General features: G+C 38.8%; 1 pseudogene; it reads left to right on the forward strand.

Moving 5' to 3' along the window:
* Positions 1-448: 448 nt before the first annotated feature.
* Positions 449-2545, forward strand: LOC101020873 (annotated as a pseudogene).
* Positions 2546-19347: the final 16802 nt, after the last annotated feature.

Consider the following 19347-nt stretch of genomic DNA (forward strand, 5'->3'; position numbering starts at 1 on the left):
AATTCCACTTAAAATAGCACCAAAACCACTTAAGAATAAACATATCCAAAGAGGCAAAGGCCTTATGATACAGTTTGGATAGTCGTCCCTGCCAAATCTCATGTTGAAATGTAATCCCCAGGGCTGGAGGTGGGGCCTGGTGGGAGGTGATTGGATCATGGGGGTGCATTTCTCATGAATGATTTAGCACCATCCCCTTGGTGCTGTTCTCGTGATAGTAAATGATTGCTTGTGAGATCTGGTTGTTTAAGAACTGTATGGCACCCTCCCCCACTCTCTCTCTTGCTCCTGCTCTGGCCATGTGATGTGCTTGCTACTGCTTGGCCTTCTACCAAGAGTAGAAGCTCATGAGGCCTCCCCAGAAACTGGGCAGATGCCAGAGCCATGCTTGTACAGCCTACACAACCATGAACCAATTAAACCTCTTCTGTTTATAAATTACCCAATCTCAAGTATTCCTTTATAGCAATGCAAGAATGGCCTAATACACCTTATATACTGAAAACTACAAGATATTGTGAAAGAAACTAAAGAGAACACATGTAAATGTGTTCACGGATTAGAATACTTAATATCATTAAGATAGCAATACTTCCCTCAGTGACCTACAGTTTCAGTGTATTTTCTATAAAAATTCATTTTTTTTCTTTTTTTGCTGAAATAGAAAAATCCATCCTGAAATTTATAGGGAATCTCAAGAGACCCCAAATAGCCAAAGCAATCTTGAAAATGAAGAATTAAAGATGGAGGTTTCACACTTGGGGGTTTCAAACATCTTACAAGCTACGGTAATCAGAACAGTATGGTACTCGTATAAAGACAGACACATAGCCCGTCTGGTCCGGTCCCGCCGCCGCCGCCGCCAGCCATGAACTCCATGCAGTTAAACAAAGGCCCCTCATATGGCCTCTTGGCTGCGGTCACGAACCGGCTCCTGTCCAAATATGACCTCCAGAAGGAGGCAGAGCTCCGCAGCTGGCCTCTCCACGGCCCCGAGTTGCAGAAGGGCCTGAAGGACTGGATTATCTTATGCACACTCATGAACAAGCTGCAGCCGGCCTCAGACCTCAAGATCAACCGCACCGTGCAGAACTGGCACCAGCCAGAAAACCTACGGCATGAACCCCATGGACCTGTTTGAGGCCAGCGACCTGTCTGAGAGCGGGAACATGCTGCAGGTGCAGGTGTGTCTTCTCGCCCTGGCAGGGAAGGCCAAGACTAAGGGGCTGCAGAGCGGGGCGGACAGTAGTGACAAGTACTCGGAGAAGCAGGAGTGGGACTTGACGACGCCACCATGAAGGCCGGCCAGTGAGTCATCGGGCTGCAAATGGGAACCCTCAAATGCACCAGCCAGTCTGGCATGACCGCGTACGGCGAGAGGAGGCATCTCTACGGACCCCAAGAACCACATCCTTGCCCCCCCATGGACCACTCGACCATCAGCCTCCAGATGGGTGCAAACAAGTGCGCCAGCCAGGTGGGCACGATGGCTCCCGGGACCCGGCGGCACGTCTATGACACCAAGCTGGGAACCGACAAGTGTGACAACTCTTCCATGTCCCCGCAGACGGGCTACACACAGGACGCCAACCAGAGCTGCCAGGTCTTCGGCCTGGGCCGGCAGACATACGACCCCAAGTACTGCCCACAAGGCACAGTGGCCGATGGGGCTCCCTCGGGTGCAGGTGACTGTCCCGGCCCTGGGGAGGCCCCTGAATATTCCCCTTACTACCAGGAGGACACCGGCTGCTAAGGCTCCCAGCATGCTCTCTCCCCACATTGTCTCCCCGTCTAGGTTTTTGGGTTCTTCTGTGTTTTCTTTCTTTCTTTCTTTCTTTTTTTCACCTATTCAGTGCTGCCAATCAACCAAGCGTCTGTGAGTGGCGGCGTTGGATCAGGCAGCAGGGCTTTTTTCTCCTCTTGCCTTGGTTCCTTCGCAGGACTGAGCCACCAGGCTGTGGGGGAAGGGGTCAAGGCTCTATCCCAATGCGTGTAGGGTGAGGGTCCCTGTTGGCACGTTCAGGCTGTGGGCAGAACTGTGCTGGGAGAAGAGACCTGGGCATGGAGGGAACCGGTCCCAGAAAGTTTCCAGTTGCCTCGCCTCTTTCCCTCTTGTCAGCCGATCAGTTTGTGGCTTCTGTACCCGCAAAAGTTTCAGGAAGTATTTATCAAAGAAAACATATATATACAGGGTTTTTTTTTTCCCAGAGGAATGGGGCGGGGACAGTGGAGAGGTGCTGGAAAATGAGTCCCTTGGGAGAGGGAGCCCAGCCACGATGCTAAATAGCTCAGGCTCCTGAGTGGTTGGATTTCCCTAGGACCCTCAGACCAACAGACCTCAGACCCATCTCATGGCCTGGTGGGGAAACTGAGGCCCGTACAAGGAAGTGGAATTATGAGTTGTTGGGGTCAAGCCTGAACCCCTATCCATGCTAATCTCCCCCCACCTCCCGCCCCTGCCACTGTGGCCTCAGTAGGTTTTTGTTGTTGTTGCAGGCTGGAGTGCAGTGGGGCGATCTTGGCTCACTGAACCTCCACCTCCTGGGCTCAAGGGATTCTTCTACTTCAGTCTCCCCAGTAGAGTGGCTGGGACTGCAGGTGCTCCACCGCGCCTGGCTAATTTTTGTGTTTTTAGTAGAGATGGGGTTTCACCATGTTGGCCAGGCTGGTCTCGAACTCCTGACCTCAGGTGATCTGCCTGCCTCGGCCCCGCAAAGTATTGAGATTACAAGCATGAGCCACCGCGCCTGGCTCCTCAGTAGGTTTTAAGGGGCCCCAGCCCTTCTTTCCCCTTCCAGGCCTGACCAGCTATACTGCTCTGGTTCCCCGCCCCTCACACAGTCCACCAAGTACTGCACAGGAAACCCCACCCAGGGGCCCTGCACCATGAGATAATGAGAAATAAGGACTGTGGACCAAACGCAATAAAACTTCTGTTTGTAAGAAGACAAAGAAGAAGAAGAAAAAGACAGACATATAGACCAATGGAAAAGCATAGACAGCCCAGAAATAATCCCTCACATATATGGTCAAATAAATTTTGACAGTGGTCCAAGAGTATTTAATGGGGGAAAAACAGCTGTTTAAAAAAATAGTGTTGGAAAAACCAGGTATTTCTATGCAAAGAAATAAAGTTGACCCTTAACTTAAACCATATACAAAAATTAACTCAAAATGACTCAAAGACCTAACTGTAGGCACTAAAACTATAAAACTCTTAGAAGAAAGCACAGGGGGAAAGGTTCATGGCATTGAAATTGTTAATGATTTTTTTTTTGGGTGCGGGGGTAAAACACCAAAAGCACAGGCTACAAGAAAAAACAGATAAATTGGATTACATCAAAATTCAAAACTTTTGTGCATCAAAGAACACTGTTAGTAGATGGAAAAGGGACCCATGGAACGGGAGAAGATATTTGCAAATCATCTATCTGATTAGAGGTTCGTGTCCAGAATGTATAAAAAACTCTTACAACCCAACAACAACAACAACAACAAACCCAAATGACTTGATTAAAAAGTGGACAAAGAACTTCATAGACGGTTCTTTCAAGAAGATATACAAATGGATAATAAGCACATGGAAAGAAGCACAACATCACTAGTCATTAGTGAAAAGTATATCAAAACCACAATGAAATACTACCTTATACCCATTGGAATGGCTACTATATACATATTCAAAACAACAGAAAACAATAAATATTAGTGAGAATGTAGAGAAATTGGAACCCTTGCACACTGTTGGTAGAAATGTAAAATGGTGCAGCTGCTGTGGAAAACAGTATGGTGGTTCCTCAAACAGTTAAAAATGAGTCTGACTGCGGTGGCTCATGCCTGGAATCCCAGCACTTTGGGAGGCCAAGGCAGGAGGATCATTTGAGGCCCGGAGTTCAAGACCAGGAAGACATAGGAAGATGTAGGAGACATAGGAAGACCCTGTCTCTACAAAATAATAATAATAAAAAAAACCCAGCTGGGTATGGTGGTGCACGCCTGTGGTCCCAGCTACTCAGGAGGCTGAGGTGGGAGGATCACTTGATCCCAGGAGGTTGAGGCTGCAGTGAGCTATGATCATGCCACTGCATTCTAGCCTGGGCAACTGCATGAGATCCTGTCGCTAAACAATATTTTTTTAAATGAAATTATCATATGATTCAGAAATTCCACTTCTGGTTATATACCCAAAAGAACGGGAAGCAGGATCTTGAGGAGCTACATGTACAACTATGTTCATAGCAGCATTATCCACAAAGCCAAAAGGTGAAAGCAACCCACATGTTCATCAATGGATACATGGATTTTAAAAATGCGGTGTACACAATGGAATATAATTCAGCCTTAAAAATGGAAGGAAATTCTAAAATATGCTACCACGTGGATGAACTTTGAAGACATGCTAAGTAAAATAAGTCGGCCACAAAAAAAACAAATACTGCAAGATTCTACTTATATAGAGTACCTAGAATAGTTAACCTCATAGTGAAAGAATGTAAAATCGTGTTGCTAGGAGCTGGGGTAGAGAGAATGGGGAGTTATTGTTTAATGGTAGAATTTTAGTTTTATGAAATAAAAAGAGTCCTGGAAATGGATGATGGCAGTGGTTGCACAACAGTGTGAATGTGCTTAATAACACTGAGCTGTACATTTAAATATGGTTAATATGGGAAATTTCACGTTACGTTATTTTACCAGAGTTAAAAATAATAAAAAGAAGTCTATATAAATATATACTTCACTTCTTTTAACTTCTTTTATAAGATTACATAAAGCAATTATTATCACATTGTATTACTGGATTTACAACATAATATAGACTTAATACGTATGATAATTGTACAAAGGAAGCTGAGGGGATGAAGGTGTACTGGAACAGGGTTTCTACAGTTTACTAGAATGAAGTTATTGTGATGTAGACTGTGTTACTGTGATGTAGACTGTAATTAATTAAGATGTATGTTATAATCCCTAAATCTGCCACTACCAAAAGTGCAAATATACTGTTTAAAAAATCAAGAGGAATTAAATATTACACTAAAAGTATCTATTTGATACAAAAGAATATAATAAAGAACAAGGAATAAAAAACTCATGAGACATATAGAAAACAAATAGTAAAATGGCAAATGTAAATTTAACCATATCAACAATAACATATGTGAATGGACTAAATAATCAAAAGGTGGAGATTGTTAGACTAGATGAAAAAAAAGATCTTACTCTATGCTATCTATAAGAGGCATATTTTAGCTTCAAAGACACAAGAATTTAAAAATAAAAGGGGGAAAATATATGCCATGCAAACAATAACCATAAGAGAGCTGGAGTGGCTATATTAATAGCAAAATATATTTTAAGACAAAAATATTTCTAGAGACAAAGTGATATTTCATAACGACAAAAGGAAGATATAACAATTGTAAATGTCTATGCCTGAAACAAGAGAGCTGTCAAATATTTGAAGCGATAACTGACTGAATTGGAAGGAAAAATAAACCATTCAGCAAGTAAGAGACCTAAACACTTGACTTTCAATAACTGAAAGAAAAAGTAGACAGAAAATCATTAGATGAATAGAAGACTTGAACAACAGTATTGACCAGCTTCATCTGAGAGCGAGAGAACACTTGAATCAACCAATGACAGCGGAATACATATTCTTTTAAGTATACTTGAAATCTTCTCTAAGATAGATCATATGCTATACTATCAAATCTCAACAAATTTAAAAGAAATGAAATAAAAAAGTATATTCTCTGAACACAAAAGAATTAAATTAGACATCAACAGTGGGGAGAAATCTGGGAAATCTTCAAATATTTGTAAGTTAAACAACATTCAGGGATCCCTCCTTATCCTTGCTTTCACTTTCTGTGGTTTGACAGACAACAACTCAAATAGATCATATGCCTAAATGTAACAGCTGTTATAAAATGATAAAACTCTTTTTTTTTTTTTTTTTTTTTTTTTGAGACGGAGTCTTGCTCTGTGCCCCAGGCTGGAGTGCAGTGGCCGGATCTCGGCTCACTGCAAGCTCCGCCCCCCAGGTTCACGCCATTCTCCTGCCTCAGCCTCCCGAGTAGCTGAGACTACAGGCTCCGCCACCTCGCCCGGCTAGTTTTTTGTGTATTTTTAGTAGAGACGGGGTTTCACGGTGTTAGCCAGATGGTCTTGATCTCCTGACCTTGTGATCCGCCTGCCTCGGCCTCCCAAAGTGCTGGGGTTACAGGCCTGAGCCACCGCGCCCGGCCAAAACTCTTAGAAGAAAACAAAATATTCTTCATGACCTAAGATTGAGCAGAGTTCTTAGATATTATGCCAAAAACATATTTCACATGTGAAAAAAACATATTTCCAGTAAATGGAAAATTCCAGAAATAGACAATTCATAAGTTTTAAAGTATAAGCCATTTTCAGTAGCATGATGAAATATTGCTCTGTCCCGCTTGGGAAATAAATCATTCCAATGTCCAGCGTCTCTGTGTTGTCTGCGTTACCCACTCATTACCCACCCACTCGGCTGACCTCTTGGTTATCAGTTTGACTGTCCCAGTGTCACCGTACTTGTGTTCGAGTAACACTTATTTTACTTTATGGACCAAAGTACAAGAGTTGTGATGCTGGCAATTCAGATATGCCTAAGAGAAGCTATAAAGTGCTTCTTTTTTTTTTTTTCTTTGAGATGGAGTCTCGCTCTGTCGCCCAGGCTGGAGTGCAGTGGCGCGATCTCGGCTCACTGCAAGCTCCGCCCCCCGGGTTCCCCGCCATTCTCCTGCCTCAGCCTCCCGAGTAGCTGGGACTACAGGCGCCGCCACCTCGCCCGGCTAGTTTTTTGTATTTTTTAGTAGAGACGGGGTTTCACCGTGTTGGCCAGGATGGTCTCCATCTCCTGACCTCGTGATCCGCCCGTCTCGGCCTCCCAAAGTGCTGGGGTTACAGGCATAAACCACCGCGCCCGGCCTAAAGTGCTTCTTTTAAGTGAAAAGGTGAAAGCTCTGAGTAAGGAAAGATAAAAACTATATGCTAAGTTTGCTGAGATCTAAGGTGAGAATAAATCTGTCCATGAAGCTGTGATGAAAGAAAAAGAAATTCATCCTAGTTTTGCTGACACACCTCAAACTGCAGAAGCTATGGCCACAGTGCCTAAGTGCTTAGTTAAGATGAAAAAGGCATTATATTTGTAGGTGGAAGACAGGACGTGTACTGATGGACAGGAATCGGATTTGGTACTATCAGCGGTTTGAGGCATCCATGGGGGTCTTGGAACATATTCCCTGCGGATAAGGGTATACTATTGTACTTCTAGATAACCCTTGGTAAAATAAGTCAATGTATTTTGGATTGAGTTTATAAGAATACGCAACTTACAGAATACAACTAAAGTTATGTTTAGAGGGAAATTTATATCTAACACCCACATTAGAAAAAAAGGAAGACCTCAAGTCAATAATCTAAACTTCCACCTAATGAACTAGAAAAAGAACAGCAAACTAAGCCCAACACAAACAAAAGTAAAGAAAGAAAAAACAAACAAGAATTAGGAACAATGAAATAGAAAACAGAAAAATAACAGAGGAAAAACAAATACGGAATTTCAATGTAAACCAAAGGTGGTCTTTGAAAAGACTTTTTAAAATTTCACACACCTGTACACAGGTTGAGCAAGGAAACCTAGAGAACATAACAAATTACCAAAATTAGGACTGAAAGACAGGACATGACCACCAACACTATAGATATTAAAAAGTTTCCGTGGAAATACTACAAATAACTTAACAAATTAGACAATCTAGGTGAGTTGAGCTGTAGCTTCAAAACAATGCCTATCAAAATTCCAGCAGGCTTTTTTTTTTTGGTAGAAATTAGCAAAATGATCCTAAAATTTCCATGGAAATGCAAAGAAATTAGAATAGCCAGAAAAGTATTGGGAAAAAAGATTTATACTCTTGATCTCATTTTACTACCAAGGTATAATTATCAAGACAATGTGGTGATGGTGAAAGGATAAGCATAGCCCAATGAAGTAAAATTGAGAATGCACAAAAGAATAAACTCTCATGGTCAATTTAATTTTTAACAAAGGTGCCAAGGCAATTCAGTGGGGGCAAAAACCAGTCCTTTCTACAAATGGTGTTGGTATAATTATATGTTCATAAGAAAAAGCATATACAGATCTTTACCTACAGCATATCCACAAAAACAACTCAAATAGATCATACGCCTAAATGTAACAGCTACTATAAAATGATAAAACTTTTAGAAGAAAACAAAATATTCTTCATGACCTTAGATTGAGCAGAGTTCTTAAATATGATGCCAAAAATATATTTCATACTTGAAAAAATATTTGAATTCATCAAAATTAAAACATTTTGCCTTCAAAAGAAAACATTAGGAAATTGAAAGACAAGCAAGAGACTGGAGAAAGTACTTGCAAATCATAATCTGGTAAAGGACTTGCATTCAGGATATATAAAGAACTCGATACTCAATAAAAAGAAGACAACTTAATTTTTAAAAACAATAAATATTTGAATATTATATCAACTTTTATATATATAACATATATATGTTTTATGTGTATATATATCATATATATCAAAATCCTTACATATAATGATATATAAAAATCTTTATATATGTTATATGTACATAAAGATTTAGATATATATAAAACATACATAAGTTATATACATGGTGTAATAGCTAACACCTATATATCTAATATATATCTAATATATAGTTTATTAACTATCTAATATATATCATATATATCAAAATCTTTATATATAAACATATATAGAAATCTTTATATATGTTATAATGTATATAAAGATTTAGATATATAAAAAACATACATGCAAGTTATATATATGTTGGTGTAATATCTAATATGTAGTTTATTAGCTATCCAATGTAATATAAACAGATTATCAATATTATAAGCTATCAGAAAAATGCAAGTTAAGGCAGATGATATGCCTCTTTACACACCAACTAGAATGTCTATGATAAAAAAAATGTTGTGAGGATCTGAAGAAACTTCAGCCTTCATACCTTGCTGATAAAAATGTAAAATGTTACGGAAAAAAGTTTGACATTTCTTAAAAAGTTAAATGTATATCAAATATTTAAAGAGGAACTACTACTCATCCTTTTACAGACTCTTCCAAAAAACAGAAGAAAAAAGAAAGTATTCCAACTCATTCTATGAGGTTTAATAAATCAAGAGGAATTGAATGGTACAAAACCCTGATACCAAAACCGGATAAGGACATCAGAAGAAAATAAATTATTGCCCAATATCTCTTATAGATGGAAATATTCTCAACAAATAATAGCAAACTGAATTCAGCACATATAAAAAGGATTGTACTTTATTACCAAGTGGGATTATCCCTGGAGTTGGTTTAACATTTGAAAATCAAAAACTAATGTAGTACACAATATTAATAGAGTAAAAGCCACAACCACATGGTTCACCTCAATAAATTCAGAAAAAGCATTGGACAAAATCCAATGCTTTTTGATTACTAAAACACTCCAAAAAGTGGGAATAAAAAGTGAACTTTATAAACCTGATAAAAAACATCTATGAAAAAATTCTCAACTAATACTATCCTTAATGGTGAAAGACCATACTTTTCTCCTAAAATCAGGAGCAAGAAAAAGATGTTTACTCTCTTCAGTTCTATTTAATAATGTATAGCCAGGACAATTAGGCAAGAAAAATAAATGAAAGGCATTCAGATTGGAAAGGAAGAAGGAAAATTATTTGCAGATGACCTGATCTTGTATATAAAAAATTTTAAGGAATTCACTAAAAAACTTTTACAAGAAATGAGTTCAACAAAGTTGTGGCATACAAGATTATTATTTAAAAATCCACTATACTTCTATACACTAGCAATGAAAAACCCAAAATGAAATTAAGAAAAAAATTCCACTTAAACTAGCACTAAAAAGATAAATTCCTAAGAATAATAACAAATGAAGTGTGAGACTTGCACACTGAAAATGACAAAACTTTGTTGTAAGAAATTTCGGATCTAAATAAATAGAAATAAATGTCTATGGATGGAAGACTTAATATTGTCAAAAGGGCAGTACTCCCCAAATTGATGAATAAATCCCTATTAAAATGCCAGTAGACTTTTTTTATATTCTAAAATTCATATGGAAATTCAAGGATCCCACAATAGCTAAAACAATCTTGAAAAAGAACAAAGTTGGAGAACTCAAACTTTGTGGTATGTTAAAGCATACTACAAAGCTACAATAATCAAGACAGTGTGGTACTAGCATAAGGATAGACACAATGGTTAATTGAAAGTCCAGAAGTAAACTCTTACATTTATAATAAACTGATTTTTGACAAGGATGACAAGACAATTCAATGGATAAAGCATATTCTTTCTAATAAATGCTGTGGGGACAACTGGATATCCATATGCAAAAGAATGAAGTTGGGTCCTCTACCTTACACTATCGATAATAATTAACTAAAAATGAATCATAGACATAAACACAAGAGCTACAACTATTAAACTCTTCGAAGAAACATAGGATTAAATCTTTATGGTCACAGGCTGGGCAATGGTTTCTTAGATTTGACACCAAAAGCATAAGAAACAAAAATAAAAAGAGATAAATTGGGCTTCATAAAAAATTCAAAACTTCTGTGCTTAAAATAACATCATTAAGAAAGTGAAAAGGCAACCCACAGAATGGGAGAAACTATCTGTAATCATATATCTGATAAGACACTTGTACAAGGGATACATAGAAATTCTAACAACTCTACAATAAAAGATAAATAATCCAATTATAAAATGAAGAAGGACTTAAGTATATATTTATCCAAAGAAGAGATACAAATGACTAATAATCACATGAAAAGATACTCAGCATCATTAGTCATTAGAGAGAGACAAATCAAAACCACAATAAGATACCACTTCACACTCACTAGGATGGCTAAAATCAAAATGACAGGTAATAATGCTGGCAAGAATGTGGAGAGATCAAAACCCTCACACATTGATGATGGGAAAGTAAAATGATTCCGGCATTTAAAAAACATTTTAACAGTACCTCAAAATGTTAAACACAGGGTTACCATATGACCTGGGAATTCTACTGCTAGATATAAACCCAAGAGAATGAAAACATATGTCCATACAAAAACCTGTACACAAATGTTCACAGTAGCATTATTCATACCAAAACATAGAGACAATCCGAATGTCCATCAGCTGATGAATGGATAAACGAAATGTGATACATTCATATAATGGAATACTACACAAGGAATTAATTGCTGATATCTGCTATAATGTGGATGACCCACAAAAATGTTATCTTCAGTTATGAAAGACCAGATATTGTATGATTCTATTCATATGAAATGTCCAGAATAAGCAAGTCTATAGAGACAAAGTAGATTGGTGGTGGCCTAATGCTGAGAGAGAGGGTTGGGGGAAAATAAGGGTTGACTACTAATGGGTACGGGGTTTTGTTTTTGGAGTGATAACATTATTCTAAAATTAGGTCGAGGTGATGGTTGTACATCCATCCAGTGAATATACTAAAAACTACTGAATTGTATATTTTAAATGGGTGAATTTTATGGAATGTGAATTATGTCTCAATAAAGCTGTTAAGAAAAAGTAAAACATGTTAAGCATAAAGTTATCAATCTAGTCCCAGGAATTTACCCAAGAGAAACAAAATATATTTCCATTCCACATAATATTTTTTCAAATGTTCATCACAGATCATGGTGGATGGGAGGACTAGATTGTATTTCCAGACAGAGCAGCATGTGCAGGCTAGCATTACGAATTTTAGCTCCAGATTGACTGCAAGAACAAACAAGCTGTCGTGAGAGGACCCACAGACCCTCTGAAGCAAGTGGACTTCTCCTGCAGGACCCGGGAGACATCCCAAATACCGTGAGTGCCCCGACTGTGGAAGTGGGAAAGGGAGGCCCTCCTCTGCTGAACACACACCCCCACGGAGAAGCTCAAGGACTATTTGTGGGAGACGTTTCTGACTTTACCTGGAGCTGAGTCAACTTAGAGAGCCGAGCCGAGCGAAATGCAGGGGTAGAGAAAGCAGCAGGAAGGCCCTGGGAGCTCGCTGGGTCCCCAAGCAGCCCATTCCTGCCTGGCACCACAGGGATCGTTCAGGAGGGTGGCCAGAGGAGCAGGGAGTAAAACTCCACAGTGAGAAGGAATTCTCTAGCTGAACTTTGTAACAATTTGAACCGGGTGAGAAGCCCCCTGGTTGGAACATGGGGGAGGGCGAGAATCCCGCTTGCAGACTTCACAGCCGGAGAATAACTAAAGCCCTTTTCTTTCACAGCTGGGAGGCTTAAAGCCTCAGGCAAGTTTTCAAGCCGTATCGCCCTCCGACTGGAAAAAGACTGAGGGCTTTTTAGAGGACACAGAGGGAGTGAGACTAGTCCTTCAGATTCTGTGGGAACTGGGTGAGGCCTGTGACTGCTGGCTTTGCCCCACTTCCTGGACAACCTGCATGACTCAGCAGAGGCAGCCATAATCCTCCTAAGTACACAACTCCAGTTACCTGGGAATCTCACCCCCATCCCCACAGCACCTGTAATCCCAACTACTTGGAAGGCTGAGGCAGCAGAATTGCTTGAACCTGGGAGGTGGTGGTTGCAGTGAGCTGAGACCATGCCACTGCCCTCTACCCTGGGCAACAGAGTGACGCTCCTTCTCAAAAATAAATAAATAAGGAAAGAAGCACAAAGAACACCTGGGAAATTCATTGCAAAAAGATCTTTGCCTGGGCACACTGTCATCAGGTTATCCAAAGTTAAGATGAAGAAAAGAATCCTAAGAGCTGTGAAACAGAAGCACCAGGTAACCTATAGAGGAAAACCTATCAGATTAACAGCAGATTTCTCAGCAGAAACCCTGTAAGCTAGAAGAAATTTGGGCCCCTATTTTCAGCTTCCTCAAACAAAACAATTATCAGCCAATAATTTTGTATCTAGCAAAACTAAACATCATATTTGAAGGAAAGATTCAGTCATTTTTAGATAAACAAATGCTCAGAGAATTCTCCATTACCAAGCCACCACTACAAGAACTGCTAAAGGAACTCTAAATCTTTAAACAAATCCTGGAAACACATCAAAACAGAACCTCTTTAAAGCACAAATCACACAGGACCTATAAAACAAAATGCAAGTTAAAAAGCAAAAACAAAATGCAAAAAACAAAGCAAAGTACACAGGCAACAAGGAACATGATGAATGTCCTGGTACCTCACATTTCAATACTAACTTTGAATGTAATGTGAATGGCCTAAATGTTCCACTTAAAGATACAGAACCACAGAATGGATAAGAACTCACCAACCATCTGCTGCCTTCAGGAGACTCACCTAACACATAAGGACTCACATAAACTTAAAGTAAAGGGGTAGAAAAAGGCATTTCATGCAAACGGACACCAAAAGCGAGCAGGAGTATCTGTATCAGACAAAACAAACTTTAAAGCAATAGAGTTAAAAGAGACAAAGAGGGACATTATTTAATGGTAAAAGGCCTTGTCCAACAGGAAAGTATCACAACCCTAAACATATAGGCACCTAACACTGGAGCTCCCAAATTTATAAAATGATTACTAATAGACCTAATAAATGAGATAGACAGCAACACAATAATAGTGGGGGACTTCAGTACTCCACTGACAGCACTAGACAGGTCATCAAGACAGAAAATCAATGAAGAAACAATGGATTTAAGCTATACCTTGGAACAAATGACTTAACAGATATATACAGAATATTTCATCCAGCAACTGCAGAATACACATTCTATTCAACAGTACATGAAACTTTCTCCAAGATAGGCCATATGATAGGCCATAAAATGAGCCTCAATAATTTTAAGAAAACTGAAATTATATCAAGCACTCTCTGAGATCACAGTGGAATAAATCTGGAAATCAACTCCAGAAGGAACCCTCAGAACCATGCAAATATACGGAAATTAAATAACCTCCTTCTGAATGAGCATTGGGTCAAAAACGAATTCAAGATGGAAATTAAAAATGTCTTCAAATTGAATGACAATAATGACACAACCTATCAAAACCTCTGGGATACAGCTGAGGCAGTGCTAAGAGGAAAGTTCATAGTCCTAAACGCCTACATCAGAAAGTCTGAAAGTGCACAAATAGACAATCTAAGGTCATACCTCAAGGAGCTAGAGAAACAAGAACAAACCAAAGCCAAATACAGCAGAAGAAAGGATATAACCAAGATCAGAGCAGAACTAAATGAAATTGAAACAAACAAACAAAAAAAATACAAAAGATAAATGAAACAAAAGCTGGTTCTTTGAAAAGATAAATACAATTTATTTATTTTTGAAAACATAAATAAAATTGACAGATGATTTGGATTTATCTTTGAAAAGATAGATAAAATTTATAGACCATTTGGATTTTCTCTCTTCTTTTCTTAGACAAAACAAGATTAACCAAGAAAAGAAGAGAGAAAATACAAATAACCTCACTAAGAAACAAAACAGGAAATATTACAACTGACACCACTGAAATACAAAAGATCATTTAAGGCTACTATGAACACCTTTATGCAGATAAACTAGAAAACCTAGAAGAGATGGATAAATTCCTGGAAAAATATAACCCTCATAGCTTAAATCAGGAAGAATTAGATAACCTGAACAGACCAATAACAAGCAGCAAGATCAAAACAGTAATTAAAAAATTACCAAAAAAAAAAAGTCCAGGACCAGATGGAGTCACAGGAGAATTCTACCAGACATTCAGAAAAAGAACTGGCACCAATCCTTTTGACACTATTCTACAAGATAGAGAGAGAAAGAACCCTCCCTAATTCATTCTATGAAGCCAGTATCACCCTAATACCAAAACAAGGAAAGGACACAACCAAAAAAGAAAACTATACACTGATACCCTTGATGAACATAGATGCTAAAATCCTTAACAAAATACTAGCTAACAAAATCCAATAGCATATCAAAAAGGTAATCCACCATGATCAAGTGGGTTTCATACCAGGGATGCAGGGATGGTTTCATATATGCAAGTCAATAAATGTAATCCACCACATAAACAGAACTAAAAACAAAAATCATATGATCATCTCAATAGATGCAGAAAAAGCATTTGACAAAATCCAGCATCCCTTTATGATTAAAATCCTCAGCAAAATAAGCATCCAAAGGACATACCCTAATGTAATAAAAGCCATCTATGACAAACCCACAGTCAATATAATACTGAATGGGGAAAAGTTGAAAGCATTCCCTCTGAGAATGGGAACAAGACAAGGATGCCCACTCTCACCACTCCTCTTCAACATAGTACTGGATGCCCTAGCAAGAGCAATCGGACAAGAGAAAGAAATAAAGGGCATCCAAATCGGTAAAGAGGAAGTCAAACTGTCCCTGTTTGCTGATAATATGACCGCTTACCTTGAAAACCCTAAGGACTCTTCCAGAAAGCTCCTAGAACTGATAAAAGAATTTAGCAAAGTTTCCAGATACAAAATTAATGTACACACATCAGTAAGTCTTCTATACACCAACAGTGACCAAGTGGAGAATCAAATCAAGAACTCAACACCTTTTACAATAGTTGCAAAAAAATAAAATACTTAGGAATATACTTAACAAAGGAGTCAAAAGACCTCTACAAGGGAAACTACAAAACGCTGCTGAAAGACATCATAGATGACGCCTACAAATGAAAACACATCCCTGCTCATAGATGAGTAGAATCAATATTGTGAAAAATGACCATACTGCCAAAAAGCAATCTACGAATTCAATGAAATCTCCATTAAAATACTGCAATCATTCTTCACAGAGTTAGAAAAAACAATTCTAAAAATCATATGGAACCAAAAAAGAGCCCACATAGCCAAAGCTAGACTAAGTAAAAAGAACAAATCTGGAGGAATCACACTACCTGATTTCAAACTATACAGTAAGGCCACAGCACCAAAACCAGTGTCGTACTGATATAAAAATAGGCACATAGGCCAATGGAACAGAATAGGGAACCCAGAAATAAACCCAAATACTTACAGCCAACTGATCTTTGACAAAGCAAACAAAAACATAAAGTGGGGAAAGGATACCCTTTTCAACAAATGGCACTGGGATAATTGGCTAGCCACGTGTAGGAGAATGAAATTGGATCCTCATCTCTCACCTTACACAAAACTCAACTCAAGATGGATTAAGAACTTAAATCTAAGAACTGAAACTATAAAAATTCTAGAAGATAACATTGGAAAAACCCTTCTAGATATTGGCTTAGGCAAGGATTTCATGACCAAGAACCCAAAAGCAAATGCAATAAAAACAAAGATAAATAGCTGGGATCTAATTAAATGAAAGTGCTTTTGCAGGACAAAAGGAACAGTCAGCAAAATAAACAGACAACCCACAGAATGGGAGAAAAATCTTCACAATCTATACATCTGACAAAGGACTAATATCCAGAATCTACAACAAACTCAAACAATCCCATCAAAAAGTGGGCTAAGGACATGAATAGACAATTCTCAAAAGAAGACACACAAATGGCCCACAAGCATATGAAAAAATGCTCAACATCACTAATGCTCACGGAAATACAAATCAAAACCACAATTCAATACCACCTTACTCCTGCAAGAATGGCCAGAACCAAAAAAATCAAAAAACAATAGATGTTGGCATGCATGTGGCGATCAGGGAGCACTTCTACACTGCTGGTGGGAATGTAAACTAGCACAGCCACTATGGAAAACAGTGTGGAGATTCCTTAAAGAACTAAAAGTGGAACTACCATTTGATCCAGCAATCCCAGTACTGGGTACCTACCCAGAGGAAAAAAGTCATTATTCAAAAAAGATACTTGCACATGAATATTTATAGCAGCACAATTCACAACTGCAAAATCGTGGAAGCAACCCAAATGCACATTAATCAATGGGTGGATAAAGAAACTGTGGTATATATACACGATGGAATCATAGCCATAAAAAGGAATAAATTAATAGCATTTGCAGTAAACTGGATGAGATTGGAGACTATTATTCTAAGAGAAGTAACTCAAGAATGAAAAACCAAACATTGCATGTTCTTGATGTGTGGGAGCTAAGCTATGAGGATGCAAAGGCATAAGAATAATACAATGAACTTTGGGGACTTGGGGGGAAAGATGGGAGGGGTCGAGGGATAAAAGACTACAAATATGGTGCAGCGTACACTGCTTGGGTCATGGGTGCACCAAAATCTCAGAAGTCATCACTAAAGAACTTACTCATGTAACCAAACACCACCTGTACCCCAATAACTTATGGAAAAATAAAATTAAAAAATTAAACACCACCACCAACATGTTCATCACAGTGTTATTCATAGTAGACCCCAAATGGACACCATTTAAGGTACCTCAACTGGTGAATGGACAAACTGTGGTATGTCCATGCAGTGGAATACTACCCTATAATAAAAAGGAGTGAATTACTGACACATGCTACAAGGTATGTAGATGCCTCTCCCAAACACGCTTGATGAAATAAGCCAGAGATAGTATGGTATAGTTCCATATGTATGAAATGTCCAGAAAAGGCACATCTCTAGAGATAGGAAGCAGATTGGTGGGACTGAGAATAGAAGCCGAGGTTGCCTGCAAATGGGCATGACAAACATTTTTGGGGTGATGGATATGTTCTATATTTGTATTGTTGTGATGGATGCACAATTCTCTGAATCCACTAAAATTATTTATTTATACATTATGATGGGTAAATTTTATATTATTTAAATATATCACAATAAAATTGTGTAGTCTAGAAACTAATGAAAATTTTACTTCTGAAGTGAGTTAGAACAAGGTTGAAGGTATAGGGGAAGAGATGGAATGTCCTTGAATATATCTGTTCATGTAGTTTTGATTTCTGAATCACATTAATATTTTAAATAGTCAAAAATAAAATTACATCAGTAACGATGAAAACATAAATTTTGGGGGGTAGCCACAGAAACAGAGATGTTGACAATTAATTTCATCTGCTGTTTTACAATTTCCAGTCTTCCTTGGAGTTAGGTTGGGGCCATAGGACTAGTTCTAGACCAAAGGCTCTAAGTAGGAGCCTCTGAGCTGAAATGTCGAACACTGACCTGATTCCTCTCTGTGCTCTCTTCCCTGCTTTGGCAGTCATGGAGCTCACATCCTCTGAGTGTGGACCTGTGAGTCTCCACATGGCACACAATTGCTCTGAAATTACCCAACTTGCGCCAGAGCTTTTGAGAGTGAGAAATAAACATTTTTGATTTGGAGATTGGTTTGTCACCTCAGTCCTCAGCAGAGCCTAGCCTATTCTGACTATGCCAGGGATGGTATAAAATTGAGTCGAATTGTTGAGAGCAAAGAGGTGTAGTGGCTGTATCGGGGAATTGGAGAAAGTGATAAAAGGTTTTCTATAGTCCTGAGAAGAATAAACATGGGAAAACTTATGGAATATTAGAGTTAGAAGAAAACTAGAGACACAACTTTATCCCTTTCAGTATAAGGCAAAGAAACTCAGACCAGAGGGACTAATGATTAGGTCAAGAGCACATAACAAGTTGTTGCAGGACAGGTTGTTACTGGTGGAGGGTGTTCAGGTTCTTGGCGTCTTGAACAAAGAAATGGACAAAACACACAAACAAAGCAAGGAAAGAATGAAGCAACAAAGGCAGAGATTTAATGAAAATAGAAGTACACTCCACAGGGTGGGAGCAGACTGGTTACAGAATTTTCTGGGGTTTAAATAACCTCTGGGGGTTTCCCATTGGTTACTTGGTATATACCCCATGTAAATGAAGTAGTGGCTCATGATCAGTCTGATTGGTTGTGGAAAGTGACCAATCAGAGGCTGAAGTGAAGTTATAAAGTTATAACTCTATGCAAATGAAGACCTGGCCCACAGCCAGCTTGATTGGTTGTGGAAGGGGACCAATCAGAGGTACTTTCAGTTTTTCATCTGCCATGCAGAAAAGGAGAGGGTTGCCAAGGGAGTAGGCTCTGGTTCTTTTGTTACTTGGGCATGGAAAGTTGGGGTTTTCCTTTTGATTTAGTTCTAGGAAGTCAGTGTGAATCGGCCTTAGGTTTCCTGCCTCCAGACCCTATCCTCCTGCCTCGAGGTGAGCTCCCAAATTAGTGCTTTCCCAAGAAAAGAATTCAAGGGTGAGCCAGTGGTGTTAGACAGCAATCTTTTATTCACTGGTTCTGCTCCTTGAAGCAGGGTAACTCATAAGCAGTGCACCCAGAGCCCGAAATGCAGGGG

Source organism: Papio anubis, chromosome 12 (assembly GCF_008728515.1).
Source record: "Papio anubis isolate 15944 chromosome 12, Panubis1.0, whole genome shotgun sequence".
NCBI lineage: Eukaryota > Metazoa > Chordata > Mammalia > Primates > Cercopithecidae > Papio > Papio anubis.